Genomic DNA, 19,407 nt, shown 5'->3' on the forward strand with positions numbered 1-19,407 from the left:
CACACCTTAGTAGTCGCAGGTGGTACTTAAAGCCACCCATACACGTGAACAGCTGTTCACATTTGTACTCATGTAAACACACAAGGCATAAGCATTTATACAAATACGGCCATATACAGCCATTCATCTGTGTGGATGGCTGTAAACGCCACCTGTGGCTCCCCAGGAGTATGAAAGGACTGAGGATTTTGCAGCCTCTAGATGTCCAAGTGCATGAGGCCTTATTAACCAGAGATTTAATAGCTTAGAAGGTATGCAAAGCCAGGTTATGTCCAAAATTATTTTTCAGTAGCTATGTCACAATCCTTTGTTGACCAATTAAAAACGCGTCAATTCTAGTAACACACACACACACACACACACACACACACACACACACACACACGTTAAAATCTGCATTTTTTTGCTAGAAAATTACAAAACCCCAAAACATTTAAATATTTTTTTTAAAACAGTTTGTGCCGCATGATATTTAAACAGCCATTTTTTTTAAAACTCAAGTTTTCAGGAAAACACTTTAATGAATTTTAGTGCACACAAAAACCAAATACCCAATTTCTTGGACAACCCAACAGAGGGGCGGGTGCTGTGTCCATCAGTGAACTTTAGAGAAAAGGATTTTTACAGTAAGACAAAAGTCCAGTTCTCTTTCATTCACTGATGGACACCGCTCTATGTCTTCTTGGACCCTTAGGATGTCCCAAAGCATTAACATGAGGGGTGGGAAAGACAGCAATACATAGTTCACAACAAGGCTAAACATAGCCAACCAGGTAAAACAGGAGCTCCGAAGATGCAAGTAAGTACATCCACCTTATAAAACTGGGAATGTGTGTACAGGTGACCATGTAGCCGCCTTGCACAACTGAACCACTGACGCCTGATGAAGGAAGGCCCAGGAGGCACTAAGTGCCCTAGTAGAATGCACAGTTACATAGTTGAGGTTGAATAAAGACTATAGTCCATTCAGTTAAACCTGTGTAGGTGTGTGTGGCCGTACAGTCTCATTTCACCTAAATGTTTTGATCCTTGAGATGTACGGCCAAGAGTCTTTTAACCACTTCCCAAACACCCGCCACCTTTTTACTGCGGCAGGGTGGCTCTCCTGCGCAAACCAACCTAGACCTACTTTGGTCGGCAGCGGGGAAGCCGATGCTCGGGTCAGGCGGCTCCGATTGCCACCTGACACCTGCGATCCCTCCGCTGAAAGAAGATCGGTCAGCTGTTAACACAGCTGACTGTTCTTCTCCTTGAAATTATCATAGAGCCCATGTGATCCTATATAGGATCACATGTCTATGGTCATTTCAGAAGCCACGCCCCCCGGGTTAGAATCACTCCCCTAGGCTCACATTTAACCCCTTCCTTGCCAATGGCATTATTACAGTAACAGTGCATATTTTTAGCACTGATTACTGTAGTAATGTCACTGGTACCCCAAAAGTGTAAAAAATGTCAGTTAGGGGTCCGATCTGTCCGCCACAATGACGCAAAAAAAAAAAAAAAAAACCACACAGGTTATCAAATACCACCAAAAGAAAGCTTTGTGGGGGGGGGGGGGGGGAACAGGGCATCAATTTTATTTGGGTACAGCGTCGCACGACCGCGCAGTTGTCCTTTAAAGTAACGCAGTGCCGAATCGAAAATAGGGCCTGGTCAGGAATGGGGCAAATCCTTCTGGTCTTAAAGTTGTTAAACGTAGCCATACTCCCCGCAGTTACTACCATTTGTGGCAGAGAATTCCACAGTCTGGTAGCCCTTACTGTAAAGAACCCCCTGCGTAGCCTGAGGTTAAAACGCTTCTCCTCTAATCGCATTGTATGGCCTCGTGTCCTCAGTGTTAATTTCGTCAACAAAAACGTTTTCGTTACCGTTTTCGTCAACGCTATTTTTCAAGTGACGAAAACGAAAGGCAAAGTATAGCACATTTTTGTCGACAACTATGACGAAAATCAAATCAGTTTTCGTTAACGAACGAAAACTAAATGAGAATGTGAGGCAGGGACGTTTACCCAACTTCCGGTTTTCACGGAGCTCCGCCTGCTTCCGCTCCCAGTAAGTGACTGTGTGGTGTGACGTGCCCCCCCGTGACGTCCGACGTGATGACTACAAGAGAGTCGAAACCAGTCACCTCACCAGAGCACTGCAGCACTACAGCCAGGCCTCCGGACTCCTGACCCGACTCAGTCACATCATCACACGGCAGACGACCACCCAGGCAGTGGCACCCACCACCACATCCAGAGCAGAGCAACCACTGAGTTAGTTACAACAGCCAGGCCACTCATTACTGCCTCCCCTCAGACCAGTGGCATCCGCCATCCAGCACCGTGTGTGCGTGCATAGGCCGCTGAGGCCAGCCCATCCCGTTCAACTTCAGAGTCAGACCACCCTTAAACCTGAGTCTCTGCAGCTGTTCTTGGATGGTTAAGGTGGGAATGAAGTTGTTCTCTTCTCTGAGGATGTTTTTGTACCATTCTTTATTCATGGCTGTGTTCTTAGGCAAAATTGTGAGTGAGCACATTCCCTTGTTGGCTGAGAACTTAGCAACCGCCCCCCACAGTGGTCTCCGGATGCTGTACTGTTGTCATGAGCATGACACAGGACTGATGCTTATTTTTTCTTCCCTGGAGTAAGTCTCTGGAGAAGGTTTTTTTGGGATGCCCCAATCAGAAAGGGGAATGAATCAGAGAAAATGACTTAACTCCAGTCCCTTTGACACCAGGTAAAGCTGCAGTGCTGAAAGGTTTTATTGTGTTTTGTTCAGTTTCTTGACCTGTTAAAGTTCATGTAAATGAGCACTGCATGACTGGCATCATCACGAGTCGACGAGCCTGCAAAGTTTTTATTTTTTTGTATTTTTATTACATTTCTACGTTACCCCCTTTGGTCAAAAAAGCTATACTCTTGGCAAAACAGTTTTGCCTAAGTAAAGACTTAATGACTAAATTTGTGTCTGTGTAGTGCTGTGCTAGTGCATGCTCAATGCCTTGTACCATAAGTATTTGATTTTTCACTCCAGCAGTAGTATATACTCCAGCAGTAGTATATAATGAGTTTGGAAATTGTAGAGAAATGCTTAAATAATGCATTACAAATTACAATTGAACTACACCTATTCAATTATAGATGACTAAAATGTAGGACATGGAGCTCACCTGAGAACATACATACACTCTCAAAGAGGACTAGTCCTCTTAATAAGCAGCCTGCAAAACCTTTCAGCCAAAAACAGCATCCGCAAATTCCAGCACATCGACTTGTAGAATTTTGTGAAAGTGTGCACAGACAACCAAGTGGCCACCTTGTAAACCTGCATCACTGACGCCTGATGGCGGAAGGCCAAGGAGGCACTAAGCGCCCGCGTAGAGTGCGCCTTAACAGGGAAACAACTTGGTTGCCGGCAGGTACACCCTGATCACCCAAACCATATCGAGAGTGCAAGGCAATCTCCTTAGAATGCTTAGGACACAGGGAAGGCAACACAATGTCTTTTCAGGTGGAAACCCAAGACAACCTTAGGAAGGAACGATTGACAAGGGCAAAGCATTACTTTATCTCTGAACCACCAAGTAAGGTGAACAAACAAGACAAAGCTGCCAGCTCCGACACCCTGCATGCAGAAGTAATAGCCACAAAGGCGGCAACCTTCTAGGACAATGTAAGCAGAGGAATCTCGCAAATATTTTCAAAAAGCGGTTTCTGAAGAACCGACAGTACCAAATTAAGGTCCCACGGAGGCAACGGAGACCGCACAGGTGGAGCCAAGTGGTGAACCCCCTGAACAAAAAAGGTGCAAACCAAGGAATGCATAGCCAAAGGACATTGGGAGAGAAAATAAATAAATAAATAGCCAAGGCCGAAACCTGGCCCTTGATGGTACCCAAGGCCAGGCACTGTTCCACACCTCTTTGGAGGATCGACAAAATTCGAGACACCGAAAAGGAATGGGAGAAACCCACCAAGCAATGTACGACTTCCAGACACGATGGTAAATCTTCCTAGAGGAAGATTTTTTAGCCTTTAACAGTGAGGGACTAGTCGGACAACCCCCTATCCTTCAGCACCTGGCTTGCAACAGCCAAGTCGTTAAAGCCAGCGACTGTAAAGCAAGATGGAAGATCGGCCCTTGGGCCAACAGATTTTCTGAGGGGAAGTCGCCAATGTTCCTTGGAGACTTCCTCTCAGAAAATCTGTTGGCCGTACTAGATCCACGTACCAAGACCGGCGAGGCCAGTCTGGGGTGACAAGGATGACCGGAAATTCCTTCTGCCTTGATCCTTCGCAGAAGCTTCAGAGGTGGGAGAAGCTTCAGAGGTGGGAAAGGAGTATATCAGACGGTACTGGCTCCAATGGTGTCGGCTGGATGATCCCGAGACCTTGCCACAAATCTCTGCCCCTTCCTGTTGAGACGATAGGCCAACAGGTCAACCTCGGGAGTTCCCCACCGGAGACACAGCTGATGAAATGCCTCCAGATGAAGGGAGCATTCTCCTTGGTCCAAGGCCTGTCGATTGAGGTAATTCGACTGCCAATTTGTCACCCCTGGAATATGCACAGGAGAGAGCTGAAACTAAACCTTCCGCCCACTTTAGAATTCCGGCTACTTCTCAAGCCACAAGAAAAAAAAACTTTTTTGTGCCCCCTTGGTGATTTATTTAATCAGACACCCCTGAAGACGAACCATCCAATGGGCCAGACAAAGTCTGATCGCCCGAAGTTCCAATACGGTGATCGTTAGTCTGGACTCCTCCAGAGTCCAAACCCCCTGAGAACAGTCTGTGCCCAAAACATCTCCCCACCCGGACAGGCTGGCATCCTTGGGGACCACTGTCCAGTACAGGGGAAGAAAGGATTTTCCCTGTTGAAGAGACGGAGAGCGAATCCACCAGTTTAGGGACCCTCTTACCCCGGCTCAACAGGATCACATTGTCTAGAGACTGGATTCTTGTCCCACTTGGCAAGAATCTCTTTGCAGAGTTCTCATATGGAACTGGTCAAGAATCTCTTTGCAGAGGTCTTGTATGAAACTGTGCAAATGGAACTGCCAAAAAAAAAAAAAAAAAAGAGACCATCAGGCCCAGCACTTGCATACACGTCCTGAGAGATGACCACTTGTTGGTCAACAGAACCTGAATCGCATCCTGCAACGTCTGGAGTTTTTCCCCCGGAAGAAACAACCGGGCTGAGGCAGAGTCTAGGGCAGTGATGGCGAACCTTGGCACCCCAGATGTTTTGGAACTACATTTCCCATGATGCGCAACTACACTGCAGAGTGCATGAGAATCATGGGAAGTGTAGTTTCAAAACATCTGGGGTGCCAAGGTTCGCCATCACTGGTCTAGGGTCAGGCCTAGATAGTCCAGCTTGGATGGATGGAACCAGAGCAGATTTTTGGAAATTCAGAGTCCATCTGAACGGTTGTAAGGTTCGCACAGTAATGTCCAAGTTGTCCTTCAAGTCAGTCGGACACTCTGCTCGCAGAAGGAGATCGTCCAGGTACCTCAGTACCGCAATCCCCTGCTGTCGCAGCAGCGCTAGCACTGGGGCCAAAACTTTTGTGAACACCTGAGGAGCTGAGGCGAAACTAAAGGGTAACGCCACAAATTGATAGTGCTCCTCACCCACGGCAAAGCGAAGAAAACGCTGATGATCGACATATTGGGATATGAAGGTCCATGATATCGAGAGCGGCCAGGAAAAAGGCCAGAAAACCCCCTTGACGAAGGGATGCCCCTACCGTGCAAATGGACTTCATCTGGAATTTTTGTACCCGCACAAGGCGGTTCAAGGCCTTGAGGTCCAGGATTGGACGAACTCTGCCTTCCTTCCAGGGAACTGTAAACTGGTTTGAATAAATCCCCTGAAAGCCTTTCGATTCTGGAACTGGTACAATGACCTTGTAAAAGTAAATCTTGCACCACCCTGAGGAGACCTCACAGATGATCTGGGGACAGACCGGTTGGAAGGGAAGAACCTTGCCGGAGGCGAAAACCAAAACTCGATCTTGTAGCCGGACTGAATCAGCTCATGGTCCTACCTGTCTTGAATCAAGGAGGTTTACGGATCCGGAAAGAAGCAAAGAAGTTCCCCACCCTAGATATGGGTGAGGGCACCCCTTTTTGGCAGAAGAGGGCTTGTCTGTGGGTCTGGAGGGACCCTCTCTCGGCTTATCAGACTAGGGCCTCTTGGAAACCCCAGAGGGGGTTTGAGCAGACTTTTGAGCTGGTCCTGAGATACAAAAGAGTCACTTGTGAGCTAAAAAGAAAGGACCACGTTTGCTACGAGACTCCTTGCTCCTAGTAGCCTGCGGGAGAAGAGTACCCTTCCCCCTGCAAGACCCTTAATTAACTCATCCATGGAAGTGGCAAACCGGAGATCTACAAAGGGGAGATCAGACATGACCTTCTTGGAGGCCTTGTCTGCTGACCAGTATTTGAGCCATATCATGCGACGAAGGATCACTGCTGTCACAGACACCCTGCAGACTAAGGATCCGCATCCAGAGAGGCATCACAAATAAACTGCAACCCCTGGACCAACTGGTCCACCAGCTCAGCAAGGTTGGGGGGGGGGGGATCTGTTCCCCTTCCAGATCCAGGCACAAAAGCTTTGCCCATTCCGCTAAGGTCTGGGATACCAAAAGTTATGGTAAACACCAGTCGAAGGATCAAACCGGCTATCGTAAATAGGTGTTGGATAAGAGAGTTTCATTTCTCCTGTCAAAAGGGTCTGTAAAAGCTGGAGAGTCCTCCACTGGGAGGAGGAGCTTTATTTAACCTGGACACCTGAGTACTGTTCACTTTAACAGGGACTCTTCAAAAGGATACTTCCTAGTGAAATGCTTAGGCACTCCGACAGTGCATTTAGGGAAACCCCACTGACTCAACAATTGTCAAAAATAGGTGGGAAAAGGGAAGACCTTTGTCGCCTTTGAAGATCTATGGATACCGAAATGCAATGGCGTCTGACGCAGAATCAGCTGCGCCCTCTAGTTTTTAAAGTTTCCCGCACTGATACAATCAGTGCATCCACTAGCGCCTTTTCATGCGTGGCCATAGTGGAAGAGGAATCATCCTCACTATCAGAGCACTCAGGGTGCGTGGATGCAGACCCAGTAGAGAGACTCTCGCCCGCATTGGCCAGATTCACCTCAGAAAAGGAGACAGAGGATGCAGGTGAAAGCAGGGGACGCTTTTATGCCCCCTCTCTAGCTAACTTATTTATGGCCCAGTGGGAGGAGGACGTCATTTATGGATGTTCTAGGCCCCAGATTATGCTCTGAGCCAGGTACATCGATGATGTCCTCCTCCTTTGGAATGGGTCTAAGCCAGATTTGGATGCCTTTATGGAGGAACTTAACCAGAACACTAGAGGTATACAGTTGAGCTTTGAGGCCAGTCAGGAAGCCATCAATTTTCTTGATTTGACCATCATGCGTGACGAAGGAAGGTTCGTTACCAGTACTTATTTAAAGTGACTGACCGGAACTCATATATCCCTACAGACAGCTGCCATCACGTCCCTTGGCTTCAAGCTGTCCCTAAGGGACAATATATGAGGATAAAAAGAAATTGCACGAATTATGATGATTTTGTGAGACAATCTCAGGTGCTTGAATGAAAATAGAAAAAAGTGCGCTGATATTAAAATTGTGCTGCTACCAAGATCCAATGTGTGGAAATAAATGTTTGTGAAAAATAATTAGTGCGCTACAATGTGTTGAGAGTTCATATAAATATAAACATATAAACATAAACAAATGCAATGTGCATACACCACGTGATAACAATGATGAGTGAAGATAAAAAATTATGTTCGATCAACACTGTGACCCACAAAAATCCAAAAGAAATTGTCCAAAACTCAAATATATTGTCCACCAAGTGCAATGCCACATTTGCAATAAAACAAAAAAAAAAAAAAAAAAAAAAGCAGAAACATTGAACAGTCGGTATCATCGGGCTGTAGACTCAGCACATTTTTTTTTGTTTTATTGCAAATGTGGCATTGCACTTGGTGGACAATATATTTGAGTTTTGGACAATTTCTTTTGGATTTTTGTGGGTCAGTGTTGATCGAACATCATTTTTATCTTCACTCATCATTGTTATCACGTGGTGTATGCACATTGCATTTGTTTATGTTTATATTTATATGAACTCTCAACACATTGTAGCACACCAATTATTTTTCACAATCTCAGGTGCTTACCAATAGGTTCGTTGATAAGGGCTATGACGGCTCTTTTCTTCTTGATACACTCAACAAGGTGGGTAAGATGGATAGATCTAACATGCTTTCCACCGTAGCCCGACCCAGAACTAACAACTCCCCCTATGTTGCTCCATTTATTACTACATTTTTAACTCAGCATAGGAGTATTAAGAATATTATCCAAAAACGTTGGCATATTCTGAAGAGTGATTGTAACCTATCCGATGTCTTACCTGATAAGCCTAGAGTGATCTTCAGAGGTGCCCCTACCCGGAGGGACAAACTGGCCCCCCAATGTCCTGAACCCTCCTGAACCTAGGCCCACTTTTTTCAGCCAACTTACGGGCTATTACAGGTGAAATCGTTGTCAAACATGCTCGGTTAATAAGTGTAAAAAGAGGAACACCAAAGAATTCTTGTCCACCAGCACAGGGGTGACATTCCCCATAAAACCCTTCATCTCTTGTTCCACAACAGGGGTAGTCTATCTATTGCAATGTCCATGTGGCTTGCAATATATAGGGAGGACCAAGAGACCCTTATACATCAGGTGTAATGAACATATAGCTAATATTAAGAAGGGATTTAGGAAGCATTCTGTGTCCAATCATTATCGATTAAAAATATTTTTATGGGGATTGACAAGTTTGTTCCACACTGGAGGGGGGAACCCTTTGTTAGGGGGCTCTCCAGGTTGGAAATGTCTTGGATCTACAAGAATAAAACGTTTAGTCCTCTTGGCTTAAACATAGACACAGATGTCAATGCTTTCATAGATAATTCTTAATTTCCGGCTTTTGTTAGGTAATTTTTTTACTTTTAGATGCAATATATGGTTTAGAATTTAATGTCATTTTTTTGTCCAACCCAGTGTGAGCAGTGTCCATGTAGGCCCTGGGACTAGTCTGCCTATTGATTCATTTATATATTAGTGTCTTGTAGACATTTGGACATTACCCTATTTAGGAAATTTAAAATTTAATATTTATATTTTAATTTTATATTTACATTTTAGACTTTTAATAATTATGGTTTAAGTACGATTAATCAATTTTTTTGGCCTTATTTATTAAGACATGGGCCATTGGTATTTGTCCCTCATTTGCATATTTAATTATCTATTGGGATAATTTTTACCATATTTAACATAGACGGGTAACTTTGTTGATGTAATGTGACATTGTTATTTATTTATATTTTATCCATTGAAGTACTAATGATGGACGATTTATTGAGGTACTAATGATGGACGATTTATTCGTCTACTGATGTCCATTATGTAGGTAATAATGATGTATGATTTGGCTGACGCTATGCGCCAGTTCCTTATCATGCAAGTGGGGTTGTCAATCTAAAATTGAGACCATAGTACCAGTTTCCCTCTGGAGGCAGCTCTAACTGGGGTATTTAATTATATGTGCAGTTTATAGCTGCATGTGTTTTTTAATTCTTAAATGCCGTTTTGCACCGCTAAGGAATGGGCATTTTCCATGACCCAATATGGCGCCCGCTGCTTCCATTAGTCTGGATGTGGCGGCCGCTGTATAAATGTTTTAAATGATGCCCTATATGTTTGTCTAATATGGGCTTATTCCATGATCCAATATTCATTTATTCATTTAACAGAAGTAAATACAATATAAATCAAGAAAAAATTTGCGCAAATCTCGTGAGTTTTTCTGTTTTCAATCTTAGAGCTGCAGCATGGGTGTTGACCTCCTAGCTTAATAATGAAAAAATAAATGTGCTAAATAGATCAATATAAATTCAAGAAAGTGCTCATGCTTAAAAAAGTGACTGTGCACAAAACTGTAATAAGTGTTAAGTGCAATTAAATTATATCTCTCCTGATAACAGCTGATAGCTGTTAGTTAATAACCAAATGTGTAATATATGTTCCTAATGATTACTGGAATCCAATTTTATTTTATGTGAATGGTAAACTAATTTCCCTAACAGAAGAGTGCTAAATGCACTGTTTTTAGCGCTGTAAAAAGTGCTAGTGCAATAAGGTATGTGTACACAACCTGAAGCAATAAATATATCAATCACCACAATAATGAATATACATAAACAAGGAAAATATTTAAAATTAAAAAAATGCGGAAAAAGTCCATCAAAATAAAGTCCATATGCAATTATTTAGTGACAAAGTGCAGAGTACGGATTTCCAAACACTGAGTGTTTACGGGGTTCACACTTGAGGATCCCTCCCCCCCCCCCCCCCCCCCACAGTGCCTTATTACTTTGCCAAGATCAAACTCACCAGAAATTCTGCTGGTAAAATTATAAACCAGCAAACAAGCAAAATCCCAACAGAGATCAGCCAGGAATCTGTTTTCCTTAATATGCAGCCATTCACCCAAGGATAAATCAAGACTCCGGTCTTCTCATATGGATCATCCTATCATTAGATGTGATGTCTGCATCAGTTTTCTTTGCTTTGTCTTTTTTTCCCCCCTCTTTATTTACTTGGTCTTGGCCAATAACACACCTCCTGTATCAGAGTGTCCCCACTCTGGATGAAGGATCACAAGAGGCACAGCAGACAGCAGCATTGTCAGTCTGTTTTCTGATCTCATTTTCTGACTTGTTTTCAAAATACCTTACAGCTTCTCTTCCCGTTTCCTGCTTCCTTCTGGTAACGTCCCTCAATTTCTGGTGAGTTTGATCTTGGCAAACTAATAAGGCACTGTGGGTGGAAGGATCCTCAAGTGTGAACACTCTGTGTTTGGAAATCAGTACTCTGCACTTTGTCACTAAATAATTGCATATGGACTTTCACGTTTTTTTAATTTAAACTATTTTCCTTGTTTATATGTATATTCATTATTTATTGTAGTGATTGATATATTTATTGCTTCAGGTTGTGTACACATACCTTATTGCACTAGCACTTTTTACAGAGCTAAAAACAGTGTATTTAGCACTTTCCTGTTAGGGAAATTAGTTGTTTACCATTCACGTAAGATAAAATTGGATTCCAATTAATCATTAGGAACATATATTACACATTTGGTTATTAACAGCTATCAGCGGTTATCAGGAGAGAATTCAATTGCACTTTAATACTTACTACACAGTTTTGTGCACAGTCACTTTAAGCATGAGCACTTTCTTGGATCAATATTGATTTAGCACATTTATTTTTTCATTATAAAGCTAGGAGGTCAACACCCATACTGCAACTCTAAGATTGAATACAGACAAATTCACGTGATTTGCGCTAATTTTTTCTTGATTATATGGTTTATATAGCTATGCTATAGGCAATTGGCTGCAATTCTCAGTTATTTATTTAGATCACAAAAAAAAAAAAAAAAAACTTCTTCCAAAGCTATCCCTAGGCGTTTGATCCTTTTTCCATTGCTAGAAGTCAATACAAGTCCTAATGAAATCACTGAAAAAGTTTCCTCCACTACTATTCTGAGTCGCAACGATTTGAACAGTTCGATTGCCGAAAACATGTGCTTTTGAACTGTCAAATCACATGACAAGTCACATTGGTGTGAACGAGGGCTAAGCGCTTGTAGGGCAAGGACACACACTACAGCATCATAGAGCTGAGACTTTAGTTTGACCTACTTCGCAAAAACATGCTGAAAAGGAGGTGCCACATATAACCTTTTAATAAAATATATATTATATACATACACACTATATTATATTATATATATATATATTTATATATTTATTAGAAGTATGGAGATCCCCTAAACAAAGCATAGATTTTTTTTTTAGTTATTATACTAAAATTAGGTTCTATATTTAGGTTTGTATTAAAAAAAAAAAAAAAAAAAAAAAGCTCTGACCTTCCTAAAGCTTCAGAAATAGTTACATAAAATTTACACAACTATTAAAGACCTTCATAGCAAATGCTGGAAGTGTCACTTTCGAGGTCATATGCTACATCTTCCACTAAAATTATTAGCAGCTTCAAGGTTCAGCCATGTAATCCAAAAATAGATTTAATGAAAAAAGTATGTTGGCTGCCACTGCGAACACCATGCTAGTTGCTTAAAAAAGTATTACGACTTCAATATACAAGTTTTCGGCAAGCATGTTGTCAAGGAATGTCAGATTTTATTTTACTTTTATGATTTAATTTTTGATCCAGGACAGACACAGAAAAGACTGATGCCAAAGCACCATTATGACAGCAAGGGAGCTAACATTGAGGGTCAGCAAAGGCACACCCTTTCCATACTCCTCTCACAAAGGTGGCACTTCTAACACTAAATTATTGTTCCACAACATTGATTACTACTGTAGCACCCTACAAAGTAGGTACTAGGTAAACACATAATGGGCTTTGGCTGCCTAACAGCAGGGCCATGAATTTTCAGCTGGACTGCCATGTCTCAGATGTGGCTGCTGAAAGGTGAGTCTCCCCACTGGCTGCATCAGAGGAGTCTCATTGGGCAGAGGAGGAAACCCAATCAATCAATGGCCCATTTAGGGCTGTATTTACCCCAGAAGGCTGATCCTGCCGCAGAGGATTCTGGGAGTAGATATGTTTGAGGGGGAACGCATGACGCAGCGTCTTTGGCAGGAAGCAGAGTCCCAGGAGGGAGAATATGGCTGTCTCCCCTCCTGTCAGAAGGATTGGGTGTCTCGGGTGGCTGCCTGAGAATCCATAAAGGGATAGCTGAGCTGAGTTGCAGAGGATCCGGTGTGCCAAGGACCAGCGGAGGAAGAGGGGTTCAGTTCCAGGAAAGCCTTCCAAGGTCATGAGTACTGTGAACTGCCCCTGGGGTTCTGTCCAGTGTAGAGGGGACCACTCCGATGAAGGTCCCAGGGATCCTGGAGCCTGCAAGTGTCAAGGGGGTTGCCTACTGAAAGGACCCTCAAATGTTAAGGGGGTTGCCTAGTGAAAGGACCCTGGAAGTATAGAGGTGGCACCAGCGGTTGGCCCCTGAAGAGTCAAGTGTGCAGTGTTAGGAGTTGCAGCAGCACAAGCAGTTATGAGAAGCTACCTCAGTGAAGGGCTGGAGGGAGTCATACACAGGACTTTTGCGCTAGACAGTGTCAAGAGTCAAGGATTATTACAGTCCTGGATCTCCTGAGTTAACAAAGGAGTTAAAGTTGAAGTTTCAGCACTTTCAGCAGAACAGTATCTCAAGCACCAGGAAGCGGTGGTCGGCATTCAGCTGGCGTCAGGACAGCACTAACAGGCATCTTTTCTACATTGTGTCCCCAGTTAAACCTAGTTGAGCCAGAGGAGTATCCCACTCATTCCCTTCTCTCATCCCCATTATAAAATAAACAAAACAAAAGATGCCGGAAAGGCCATTGTCTCAGCTCTCACACTTGGGTTTTCAATTTCAATGTATTGGAAGTGTTACCAGTAATGATGGCAGACCCACATCAGGCCCAATGCCTGGAAATATTGCTACACTACTTTTCTACCAGCCGCAATTTACATCCAACAATAACGTTTCATAATGGCCATTTACCAAAAACTGATTGTTGCATTGTACATATTACCAGTTAAAAGAAACCTGCACAGAGAAGCATGCAAGGTTTCTAATACTCTTCCTAAAAATGCTAGTAACATGGAGGTCTCAATACTTCGGTCACTGATGCAAAGTAGTATGTCGCAAATGAAGTCTTACTCCTGACAATTGTTCCAGGTCAAGAGCCATAGGTTCAAGGTCAAGACCCATAGAATGCATTTAAGCTACTGGATCAGCTCAATACAGGGAACTAGCATAATTAGAACCACTGAGCAATAAAGATCAGCACTAACAATGAGCCAGGGTTCAGTCCACAAGATGGGAATGGGGAGCCTTAAAGTGGTAGTAAACCCCAGTCATGGATTTTAAAACTAAGTACATATCTGTAGTGTTTACTTATTTCTCTCTAAAGCTCTAAGTGTGGTTTCTCTCTGCTGCTTCATTCCTTTGTTATCAGCATGAGTCACATCTGAGAAGTTTTCCCAACATAAGAAAAACTGGTCAGCGGGTGCAGTAGTGCTCAGAAGGGAGCTTTTCTATTCACAACAGTTCTTCTGCTGTGTTGAAGGGGTGTGTTCCTTTACTCCAATGAGCTCTCACACAGTACCTGCAGTCTCTCCACCCACTGCTCTGTGCTTAGACAGATGAAGATTTTTAACACAATCTGCATTTCTTAACGGGCATGAAGAGGGGAAGACTGCAGATAAAATAAAACCTATGTAGGAGGATTTGTTTCACCTCAGTCGATCACCTGAGGCTGTTAACTCAATATACACTGCTCACTAAAATTAAAGGAACACTTTGAACATCAGATCTCAATAGGGGAAAATATCATGCCGATATCTATACTGATATGGACTGGGTAATTTGTTCGGAATGAAAAGATGCCACATTGTTTGATGGAAATGAAAAATGATCAACCTACAGAGGGTTGAATTCAAAGACATCCCGAAAATCAAAGTGAAAAAATAATGCAGCAGGCTAGTCCATGTTGCTGAAATTTCATTGCAGCAACTCAAAATGGTACTCCGTTTGTATGGCCCCCCATGTGCTTGTATGCCGGGGGAAAGTTCTCAACGAGATGACAGATGGTGTCCTGGGGTATTTCCTCCCAGATCTGGACCAGGGCATCACTGAGCTCCTGAACAGATTGTGGTATCGGATGGACTGAACCAATGTCCCAGAAGTGTTCTATTGGATTTAAGTCAGGTAAGCGTGGGGGCCATTAATTGGCATCAATTCCTTCATCCTCCAGGAACTGGCTGCATACGCACCACGAGGCCTGGCATTGTGGTGCACCAGGGGGAATCCAGGACCCACTGCACCAGCGTAGGGTCAGACAATGGTCTAAGGTTTTTATACCGATATTTAATGGGAGTCAATATGCCATTGTCTAGCCCAGGAATCCTCAACTACAGCCCTCCAGTTGTTGCAGAACACCACATCCCATGAGGCATTGTAAAACGCTGACATTCACAGACTTGACTAGGCATGATGGGAATTGTAGTTCCTGAACAACTTGAGGGCCATAGTTTGAAGACCCCTGGTCTAGCCTGTAGAGGTCTGTGTGTCCCTCCATGGATATACCGCCCCAGACCATCACTGTTCCACCACCAAACCAGTCAGGCTGAACGATGTTACAGGCAGCATAAATTTCTCCACACCCTTTCACCTCTGTCACATGTGCTCAGGGCGAACCTGCTCTCATCTGAAAAGGACAGGGCACCAGTGGTGGACCAGCCAATTCTGGTGCTCAACGGCAAATGTCAATCGAGCTCCACGGTGCCGGGCAGTGAGCACAGGGCCCACTAGGGGATGTCAGTTTGATTGTTTAGTCAGACATTCACACCAGTGGCCTGCTAGAGGTAATTTTGCAAGGCTCTGGCAGTGTTTATTCTGTTTCCTCCTCGCACAAAGGAGTAGATACCGGTCCTGCTGATGGGTTAGGGACCTTTTACAGCCTCATGCTACCAGTAGTGACACTGACCCTAGCAAAATGCAAAACTAGTGAAACACAGTCAGCAAAGACAACTAGAGGAAAAAAAAGTCAGGTGGAGGCCTGTAAAACCATTCCAGTTTTGAAAGTGGTTTCATTGTTGTCCATGTACTACACCTGTTAATCAGTTTCAGTTTTGTTAATAAGGAAACAATCCCCCTCTGCTACTTAAAGTGGAGTTCCACCCTAAAATTAAACTTACCTCCATCTTCATGCCCGGGGTCACCTGAAAAACAAATGGATAATCGCATTTTTTTTTTTTTTTTTTTTAACTTACCTGATTTAGAAGAAAAACGGAATTTTTGTAAAATCTTACCTGTAAAATTCCTTTCTCTGAGTCCTCCGACAGTCGCCGCCTCTTCATATTCGTCACATATGGGGTATTAGACTTTGCTCCGAAGGAGTAGCTAGGCAACAGAATATGTTAACATTAAAGCTTTTAACATATCCCACCCTCAAGGGGTGGTCCCCTCAGTCAATACCCTCCTACTTCCTGCAACCATATCTCAGTTTCAGTGGAATAGCAGTAGAGTATACAACCAAACCCCAAAAGAGGGGCGGGGGCGGCGACTGTCGGAGGACTCAGAGAAAGGAATTTTACAGGTAAGACTTTACAAAAATTCCGTTTTCTCTTACGTCCTCCGACAGTCGCCGCCTCTTCATATTCGTCACATATGGGGACGTCCCAAAGCAGTGCAAACATGAGGGGTGGGAAACGCATCCGCGCCGAAAGGCAACGCAGTCTCCGCATCAAAGAAAGGAACCTTACCAAAGGAAGGAACCCAGCTGGGCAACAGGAAAAAACAGGTGCTCAACAGGAGCAACAACCCAGGAAAAGACAAATAACCAGGGGATAAAAAAAACTTATCCCAACAGCCAGAGGTCCCCAACAAGGGACCCTAGGGAATCGCCGCACTAAGAACCTTGCGGCCAAAGGAAGCATCCGCCGATGCCTGAACATCTACTTTGTAGAATTTTGTGAAAGTGTGCACGGTCGACCAGGTCGCCGCCTTACACACCTGGGCTACAGAAGCCCCATGACGACAGGCCCAAGACGTACTCAGAGATCTAGTAGAGTGCGCCTTCACAGGCACAGGGGGAACCTTCCCCTGCAAAGCATAGGCCTGTTCAATGGTCTGCCTGATCCATTTGGCGATGGTAGAGGCCGACGCCGTCATGCCCTTCCGAGGACCCTCTGGAAGAACAAACAAGGAATCCGTCTTTCGAAAAGACTCAGTCGATTTAAGGTAAACCCTTATCGCCCGAACAACATCCAGCGAAGGCAAGACAATATCCTCATTAAGATGGAATTCCGAAACTCGCTTCGGAAGAAAAGAAGGATTAGGTCGCAAGACCACCTTATCCAAATGAACAACCAGATACGGAGAATTGCAGGACAAAGCCGCCAGCTCCGACACTCTGCGAGCCGAAGTGATCGCAACCAAAAAGGCGACCTTTTTGGACAACATAGACAACGAGATCTCCCTGATCTGTTCAAAAGGAGCACGTTGTAACACAGATAGAACGAGATTCAAGTCCCAAGGGGGCAGAGGATCCCTCCTAGGAGGAACCAGATGCCGCACTCCCTGAACAAAAGTGCCAACCAAGGAGTTGGAAGCCACGGGACGTTGAAACAGAACGGCCAGCGCAGACACCTGACCCTTTATCGTAGCCAGCGCCAAACGCTGATCGACACCCGTTTGAAGGAAGGACAGCACTCGGGAAACAGAGTACGTGCGGGGTGAAAACCCCCTGGACTCACACCAGGCAAAATAGGCCTTCCAAGTACGGTAATAAACCTTCCCCGAGGAAGACTTCCTCGCGTTGATCAAGGTATGAACGACCTCTGGGGAGAGACCCTTCTCCTTCAGGACCTCGGTCTCAACAGCCAGGCCGTCAAAGCCAGCGACTGTAAAGCAGGATGGTATATCGGCCCTTGAGACAGGAGATCGTCTCGAAGAGGCAGACGCCACGGGGCGTCGACCGCCAGATTCACGAGGTCTGCGTACCAGGACCGGCGAGGCCAGTCCGGTGCCACAAGAATCACCTTGCTGCGTTCCGAGTGTAACCTGCGAAGGAACCTGGACAGCAACTGAAATCGGTGGAAACGCGTACATCAGCTTGTACTGATGCCACGGGGCCACTAACGCGTCCGATGCGTCTGCCCGAGGGTCGCGCGTCCTTGCCACGAACCTGCTCACGTTGTTGAGACGAGACGCGAACAGGTCCACATCTGGAAGACCCCACTTCGCGCACAACATCTGGAAGACAGCCCGGTGGAGAGACCATTCCCCCTGATCCAGGGTCTGGCAACTCAGATAGTCCGCCTGCCAGTTCTCCACCCCTGGAATGTGAACCGCCGTTATCGCCGGGACATGAGTCTCGGCCCAAGACAGAATGTCGGCCACTTCTCGAGCCGCTCGGGCACTCCTGGTGCCCCCTTGATGGTGGATGTAGGCCACCGCCGTGGCATTGTCCGTCTGCACCCGAACCGGGCAGCCCTGCAGCCGGTCCGTCCAGCGATGAAGACAGAGATTTATCGCACGCAATTCCAGAATGTTGATCGGAAGGGAGGACTCCCCCTCCGACCAAGTCCCCTGGGCGGACAGAACGCCCAGAACACCACCCCAGCCCGACAGGCTGGCATCCGTAGTGATTACCGTCCACGAGATAGGACGAAACGACTTGCCCCCGGACACCATCGGGGACTGGAGCCACCACAGAAGGTCTCTTCTGGTGCGATGACTCAACGAGATTTGAAGATCCAGAGATTGAGGTCGCCCGTCCCACATGGACAGGATCTCCGCTTGGAGACCCCGCGTGTAAAATTGGGCGAAGGGAATCGCCTCGAAGGCCGAGACCATCAATCCCAGACATCTCATGCACGTCCGCAGAGACGAGTACGGAACATCCCTGAGGGACCTGACTTCCTCCTGAAGAGTTCTGAGTTTGTCTTCCGGCAGGAAGACCTTCGCCTGCTCCAGAATCATTCCCAGGTAGGGAAGACGAACCGACGGACTCAGTGTCGACTTTGGAAAATTTATCGTCCAACCAAACTCCTGCAGAGTTTGCATCGTGACAGACAGGTCCTTCTCCAGACCCTGGCTGGTCGCAGACCGAACAAGAATGTCGTTCAGATACCCCAGGACAGAAATGCCCTGGGCCCTCAATAATGCCAGAACCGGTGCAAGCACCTTGGTGAAGACCCGCGGAGCCGAGGCGAGACCAAAATGCAACACCACGAACTGGTAGTGATCCTCCGCAATGGCGAATCGAAGGTACCTCTGGTGACCCTCGAAAATGGGGATGTGAAGATACGCATCCTTCAAATCGATGGAGGCCATGAATTCCCCCGGAACCAGGGCAGCCACCACCGACCGCAGGGATTCCATGCGGAACTTGCGAACCCGCACAGAGCGGTTCAGAGCCTTCAAGTCCAGAATTGGACGAACCTTGCCCTCCTTTCTGGGCACGGTGAACAGATTAGAATAAAACCCCCGAAATCTGTCCCGATGAGGCACCGGAACTACCACTCCCTGAGCCCTCAGGTCCCGCACCGCCAGGTGCAGGTCCCGTAAACGCTCTGGAGACAGTTGAAGATTTGAGGGAAAAAATCTGCTCTCCGGCCGAGAGAGAAACTATCTTGTAACCAGATCGAACGATCTCCTGAACCCATCTGTCCCGCACGCGGGCCAACCAGGGCTGAAGAAAACCGAGCAAGCGTCCCCCACCCCAAAA

At 45.4% G+C, this 19,407-nt stretch overlaps 1 protein-coding gene across 2 annotated transcripts in view; it reads right to left on the reverse strand.

Annotated features, from left to right (window-relative positions):
* Nucleotides 1-19,407, reverse strand: part of SCARB1 (scavenger receptor class B member 1) — a 216,167-nt gene that overhangs the window by 66,234 nt on the left and 130,526 nt on the right. The window lies entirely within an intron of this gene.

The sequence above is a fragment of the Pelophylax lessonae genome (assembly GCF_965119305.1).
Source record: "Pelophylax lessonae genome assembly, chromosome: 1".
Classification (NCBI taxonomy): domain Eukaryota; kingdom Metazoa; phylum Chordata; class Amphibia; order Anura; family Ranidae; genus Pelophylax; species Pelophylax lessonae.